The sequence below is a fragment of the Mytilus edulis genome, unplaced genomic scaffold (genome assembly GCF_963676685.1).
Source record: "Mytilus edulis unplaced genomic scaffold, xbMytEdul2.2 SCAFFOLD_375, whole genome shotgun sequence".
NCBI lineage: Eukaryota > Metazoa > Mollusca > Bivalvia > Mytilida > Mytilidae > Mytilus > Mytilus edulis.
In genome coordinates, this window is record NW_027267485.1 from 33,547 (window position 1) to 41,424 (window position 7,878).

Here is a 7,878-nt window from a genome sequence, read left to right on the forward strand (position 1 = left end):
AGAAATAATTAATGAGGCATTGCGAACTGGTCAACTTAGTATGATACAATGTACATTAATTAATGTTCCTTATGACCGATCATCAATAGGCAACTCTCCTATCAGCAAGCGGGAGATTTCCCAATTTCGGCATTTAAGCAGGAGGGTTGGCAGGTATGTGCTCTATGTTCATCATATTAAGGCTCAGTGTAAAATACCGCCAAATTTAATACATACCCATTTTTAAATGAGCATAGAGCATAACATGAAGAAATAATTTCTTAATTTAATTGTACTGTCAAATAGAAAACAATTTCCAGGCAGGTCTGAAACTTGCCATCCCATGGCACCTTAGAATTATAAAATACATGACCAAATGATTGATTTAATAAAATAATTTATTGCAAACAAGCCTTTCATAAGGCCAATTAAAATTAATTGATAGATTTTCATCCCTGCCCACCCTAATTTCTTTTTATTTGGAAAATTATGATTTCCAGATTTTGTTCATTTTGGTATATATTAGTGTAAGTGTTACTTGATTACTTGATCTGACATATTTCTAATGAGCATAACTTTCATTAAATTGCATAACTATAAAAAAAAAAAATTATTACTTACAGCATCAAATATAACTGAGCTCCCTTTCAAGTTTTCTTTTTCTTTCTTTCTTTTCATTCATAACTTTCACCTTTATAACGTCAACATTACAAGTTATATCAGGATATTTTGCCTTGAAATTGTCAATTTCAGTTGCATCTGAAACCCAAAAAAAAATGAAGTTTTTTGCTTTCATCTAAACTTAAGCAGTAAGAGCACACTGCATAAGTGAAATTGTTAAATAGGTGAAATCTACGTTGTCAAGTAATCTTCAGACTAAAGGACAACTTATTGTTGGATTACTGTCAAACTTGTCTGAAAATTTCATCACAGATAGATCATGATCGACACATTTATCACTTTAACTCCCTTTCACTTTTGCTCTCACTGTTGAAGTTTTTGAGATAAAAGCCAAGGCCTTCTTTTGTCTTCTATGTTCTATTTTTAGTCATTGCAGCCCGATGATGTATGTTGGTTGATGAATCAAATCCTTCAAATACAATTTAAAAACAAAACACCATAAGGAACATCCAATTAAAGTTTGGAAGTTTTTGACCCAGTAGTTTCAGAGAAATAGATTTTTGAAAAAGTAATAGACTTGCAAAAAGAATGAAAAATCTAAACATTAAAAGGGCAATAAATAATTAAGGAGTCAATTGACAAATTTGGTCATTGAAACAATTTTGAAGATCTGACTTTGCTGAACATTTCTGAACCCTGTTAGATTTGCTCTAAATGCTTTACTTTTTTCAGATATATCGTTGTCTACAATAATTATAGTCCCAATGATGGGATTTCTTTATGTGAAAACTGTTCGATTAAAGTTTCAAGATCATGTACAAATGACTTTAAATTTAGGGCTTTTCTGACCCAAATTTAGTTATCCTTTGAAATATATTCTAGATATTATCTTAACTTTTTGTAATGTAGGAATGGAAACTGCAGGAAGCAGTTTATATTGTCTATACACCTTACCTGGACTTGGCTTCTGTGCAGAATCTGTTATATAATCTTGAAAATATTGTCTAACTTTTCAGTATCCATTTGCTTCCATATGTTTCTCTCTTTAAAGAAAGCAGAAGCAAGTAATTAAGTAGTTAACAATGTCACAGTTGCTTCTTGAAACTAAAAACAGATATGTGAACGGCTTTGAGATTATCTTTTTTTTCAGTAAAAGATACCATGTTAATTATAACAAGGAAGTTATGTGAAAAGGAGAGGTGCTAAACGATAATTTTACACATAAAATGTTACCGACTTGTCATGCATAATAAAGTTACAAATATTTTTTATATAGAGATAAGACAGTTGTTTTTTTCATTTACAAAGGTTTTACACTAGTCATTTTTGGCACTCTTTATAGATTCCTGTTCAGCGTGAGCCAGGACTGTATCTTGATCTATAATGGATTTTTACAAATTATGACTTGGATAAAAAGTTGTCTCATTGGCACACATACCACATCTTATTATAGCTATAAGTTTCCACTTAACAAGAGACAAGTTTTTTTCAAATATCTATATAGAACCTTATCATATGATTGAACCTTAAATAAATTTGTTTGAATGAGTTTTGCATGTGTAAATCTTTTAGGAAAGATTTATCATCACTTTCATTTAAAATAATGCTTAATATATCAGTCATGCTGCTCACGGGGAACCTTTCACTTTTGTTTAGAATTTTATTTGTTATAATTAACTCCTTTAGCTAATTTTAGTCACTGCTATATCTAGTGCTTTTACATTGGCCCTTTGTATCTTTTTGTCTTTTTATCAGTTGTTGTTTGAGTCTAGCCCTTCTAGATGATTCTAAATCTGTTCTTATTTCGCAGTGGTGTCTTGCCTTTGGAACGGTGAGCTAAAAACAGTTTACATGACTCAGGAGTATGAAAATAAATCACAAAATTAAAAGACTGATTAATACATTGTTTACTTACTATCTTCCATCAGCTTGTTTCTGGTGAGGCCTTCCAAATCTCTCCCATTTTTGTTATCATTTTCTCTTTTCATTATCTGCAGCTGAAATAGGTAACATATTTTGACAAAGTTATTAATGTAAAATAATAATAAAGATCTGTGCTATTAGGGCATAATACAGTCCTTTTAGCTTGTCTTTTTGTTTTTAATGATTTTTTTTCAACAATAAATTTACATATTATTTCCAAAATATAATCAGAAATTATGTAAAAAACAAAAGGGTACTTAGTTCATAAATATATATAAAAAAAAAGTCACCATAGTTTCATCATAACCTGCTGATAGCATTTTTGATCTTTAGTAAAACTAGAGGCTCTAAAGAGCCTGTGTCGCTCACCTTGGGCTATGTGCATATTCAACAAACAACACAGATGGATTCATGACAAAATTGTGTTTTGGTGTTGATGATGTGTTTGTAGATCTTACTTTACTGAACAATCTTGCTACTTAAAATTATCTCTATCTATAATGCACTTGGCCCAAAAGTGACTGGAAAATATTTTGTAACAAGAATGTGTCAATAGTACACGGAAGCCCCACTTGCACTATCATTTTCTGTGTTTAGTGGACCGTGAAATTGGGATAAAAACTCTAATTTGGCATTTAAATTAAAAAAAAAATCATATAACAGGAAACATGTATACTAAGTTTCAAGTTTATCGGACTTCAACTTCATCAAAAACTACCTTGACCAAAAACTTTAACCTGAAGTTTGCACTATCATTTTCTATGTTCAGTAAACCATGAAATTGGGGTCAAAACACTAATTTGGCATTAAAATTAGAAAGATCATATATCATAGGGCACATGTGTACTGAGTTTCAAGTTGATTGGACTTCATCAACTTCATCAAAAACTAACTTGAACAAAAACTTAAACCTGAACAGACGGAAGGATGAACGGACGGAAGGATGAACGAACGAACACACAGACCAGAAAACATAATGCCCCTTTTCTATCCTAGATGGGGCACAAAAATTTACAAACATTTACAAAATTTATGAAAATTGTTAAAAATTGACTATAAAGGGGAATAACTCCTTAAGGGGTCAATTGACCACTTTCGTCATGTTGACTTATTTGTAGCTCTTACTTAAATGTGAAAAATGGTTAAAAATTGACTATAAAGGGCAATAACTCCTAAAGGGGTCAACTGATCATTTCGGTCGTGTTGACTTATTTGTAAATCTTACTTTGCTGAACATTATTGCTGTTTACAGTATATCTCTATCTATAATAATATTCAAGATAATAACAAAAAAACAGTAAAATTTCCTTTAAATTACCAATTTAGGGGCAGCAACCCAACAACGGGTTGTCTGATTCATCTGAAAATTTCAGGACAGATAGATCTTGACCTGATCAACCATTTAACCTCATGTCAGATTTGCTCTAAATGCTTTAGTTTTTGAGTTATAAGCCAAAAACTGCATTTTACCCCAATGTTCTATTTTTAGCCATGGCGGCCATCTTGGTTGGTTGGCCGGGTCACCGAACACATTTTTTAAACTAGATACCCCAATAATGATTGTGGTCAAGTTTAGTTAAATTTGGCCCAGTTGTTTTAGAGGAGAAGATTTTTGTAAAAGTTAACGACGCCAGACGACGGATAGACGCTGGACGCCAAGTGAAGGGAAAAGCTCACTTGGCCCTTTGGGCCAGGTGAGCTAAAAACAGTAAAATTTCCATAAAATACCAATTCAGGGGGAGCAACCCAACAACTGGTTGTCTGATTCATCTGAAAATTTCAGGGCAGATAGATCTTGACCTGATAAACAATTTTACCCTGTCATGGCGGCCAGCTTGGTTGGTTGGTCAAGTCATCGGACACATTTTTTAAACTAGATACCCCCATGATGATTGTGGACAAGTTTGGATTAATTTGGCCCAGTAGTTTCAGAGGAGAAGATTTTTGTAAAAGATTACTAAGATTTACGAACTAGAGGCTCTAAAGAGCCTGTGTCGCTCACCTAAGTATATGTGAGTATTTAAGAAAGGAAGCAGATGGATTCATGATAAAATTGTGTTTTAGTGATGGTGATGTGTTTGTACATCTTACTTTACTGAACATTCTTGCAATTTACAATGATCTCTATCTATAATGAACTTGGCCCAGTAGTTTCAGTGGAAAATGTTAGTAAAAAATTTACAAATTTATGAAAATTGTTAAAAATTGACTATAAAGGACAATAACTCCTTAGGGGGTCAATTGACCATTTCGGTCATGTTCACCTATTTGTAAATCTTACTTTGCTGAACATTATTGCTGTTTACAGTTTATCTCTATCTATAATAATATTCAAGATAATAACCAAAAACAGCAAAATTTCCAATTCAGGGGCAGCAACCCAGCAATGGGTTGTCCGATTCATCTGAAAATTTCAGGGCAGATAAATCTTGACCTGATAAACAATTTTACCCCCCCCCCCCCCCCCCCCCCCCCCCACCATGTCAGATTTGCTCTAAATGCTTTGGTTTTTGAATCATAAGCCAAAAACTGCATTTTACCCCTACGTTCTATTTTTAACTGTGGCGGCCATCTAGGTTAGATGGCCGGGTCACGTGACACATTTTTTAAACTAGAAACCCCAAAGCTGATTGTTGTCAAGTCTGGATTAATTTGGCCCAGTAGTTTCAGAGGAGAAGATTTTTTTTAAAAATTACTAAGATTTACCAAAAATGGTTAAAAATTGTCTATAAAAGGCAATAACTCCTAAAGGGGTCAACTGACCATTTCGGTCATGTTGACTTATTTGTAAATCTTACTTTGCTGAACATTATTGCTGTTTACAGTTTATCTCTATCTATAATAATATTCAAGATAATAACCAATAAGAATGTGTCCAAAGTACACAGATGCCCCACTCACACTATCCTTTACCATGTTCCATGGACCGTGAAATTGGGTAATAATCTAATATGGCATTAAAATTAGAAAGATTATACTATAGGGAACATATGTACTAAGTTTCAAGTTGATTGGACTTCAATTTTATCAAAAACTACCTTGACCAAAAACTTTAACCTGAAACTCCAACTTTTATTTTCTATGTTCAGTGGACCGTGAAATTGGGGTCAAAAGTCTAATTTGGCCCAGTTGTTTCAGAGGAGAAGATTTTTGTAAAAGTTAACGACGACAGACGACGGACGACAACGGATGACGACAGACGCCGGACGCAAACTGATGGGAAAAGCTCACTTAGCCCTTTGGGCCAGGAGAGCTAAAAAGGGCATAAAATATCCAACATAATGATTTCTTGTAAGCTTATAACTAATATGGTCTCATTGAGATCATAAATAGAATATATATTGATATGAAAGAGTATGATTTATTTGCCACTAGTTAAATATTAAATAAATATAATTGACCCACAACTAATTAAAATACTCACTAGTTTTGTTCTTCTTGCTTCTCCATCTTTTAAAAGGATGTCTTCATTCAGTTCTATCAGAGGAATCTTTTCAACTTTTTTTTTAAATAGTAAGAATGAGATAAACATGACAATAAATGGTATGTAAACCTAACATGTAAAGTAGCTTTTTTACTTTGTTAAAGTGTTCTTTGAGCTTGATACATTTAATATCCTTTTTAGAATTGTATATGCACTGAATATAATCGGGCATAATATTGTGGATTTCTTGGGACAATTCATTTTTAGATTTAATCATCCCAGTGTGTGTTTGAAGTTTTCTTTGTTTGTTAAAATAATAATAAACAAACATTTCTATAACATTCAATCAAGTCAAACCACTGTGCAGGCCAGTTCATTCTGTTAATTCTGTTCCAAGGTACAAACTCTTCGGAGGACTATGCACAATGGACAGGGGCAGTGTCATCTGTGGTGACTGTAAATTTTGATAAATTTTGTCATGATCAATACCAGGTTTTAAAATATGATTTTAAATGAATACTTTATTTCCAGCACCTGTTAGATTTGAGCTTGATCTTGTCAGTGATTTATTGTATCAGGTAATTGTAGTTTATTTTTATATGCAATTTGTTGTCGTTGACTGAAAATGGCACATATCTATCTATCTCCATATTTTCACACGCAGTCAGAAGTTTTGTTTAAGGGCAACCTGAAACTATTCCTGGCCACTAAAATTTTGAGTTGGCCATTAAATTTTCATGTCTGGTGGTCAATTGGCAACTTCATTTCAGAAGCTACTTTGAGGGCTGCGCCTCCCTGGAGGAGGGAAGAATCTCAGAAAAAAAATCAAATAGCCTTGCAAGGCGTCATAATTATTTGGACTTGGATTATAATGTATTCCCTATTTGATTTAATCTTCATATCCATTTTTAATTATTTCGATTCTGATTAGGACAATAAAGGTAATTTGTATGTCAACAAGTATAAGTGCAAAGCGTTTGTGTAGGCTCTTGTATGACCCACCTCCCTTTTTTGGCAAACGGCTGGCACTGTGGTTTTTCAGATGGAGAACAGCCAGCATGAAAGGTTGTCGTATCTAGGTCAAATATGTCAATTTCAGAATGCAACCCTTTAGTCATAATGAATGGAATTAGTAACATCATGTGCACCATTTAAGAGTTTGGAAGTGTTTTAAGTTAATGAAATATATTAAGTGCATGACAATTTGATAAAATTCACAATTCTACAGTAGTCAATATACCCATGTGCAACAATTTAAAAAAAAAAATCTAGAGCATATGTTTGTTCACAAAGCAAAAGAAACACCTCATACTAAAATTTAAAACAAGAATGTGTACAAAGAACACAAATACCCCATCCGCACTATCATTTTCTATGGACCTTGAAAATGGGATAAAATCTCTAATTTGTCATTAAAATAAGAATGATCATATCATAGGAAACATGTTAAATAAGTTTCAAGTTGATTGGAATTCAACTACCTTGACCAAAAACTTTTGCCTGAAATTGGATGATTCGATGGGTGAACGAAAGCAGACAGAAAACATAATGCCCATAAATGGGACATAAAAATAGCAAATCTCCGATACAAGTGTATATTTTTACATTAACAATGTAATTAATGAGTTTTAAATTTGCTCTACCTTTGGCCTTCAGAATTTTGCTCTTTTGATCAAACCATCATGCAATTTAACACCACCTTAAAATGACTTCAAAATTTCCACTAGTTATATCAATTTCTCAGTAAATCTTCTGAATATTTCGTCTGCAAACTTTGGCTAAATTCTTCTGTTCAAACATGTGTGAACATTTGAAAACAAGTTGTGTGCTCTATTGCACATGTCTGGGTTATTATAAGCATAATAGTCCCAGCACGTGTTTACTGAATCATTTTGAATGCCCCCTTTGGCGTGATTCTAAATATACAAAAC

At 33.0% G+C, this 7,878-nt stretch overlaps 1 long non-coding RNA gene across 1 annotated transcript; it reads right to left on the reverse strand.

Annotated features, from left to right (window-relative positions):
* Positions 1 to 619: 619 nt before the first annotated feature.
* On the reverse strand, positions 620 to 7,460 carry LOC139505522 (uncharacterized). Its single transcript, XR_011659766.1, has 4 exons — positions 5,948 to 7,460; positions 2,516 to 2,597; positions 1,555 to 1,643; positions 620 to 738 (listed from the first exon to the last, which is right to left on the reverse strand). It is a non-coding gene; the product is annotated as an uncharacterized lncRNA (long non-coding RNA).
* Positions 7,461 to 7,878: the final 418 nt, after the last annotated feature.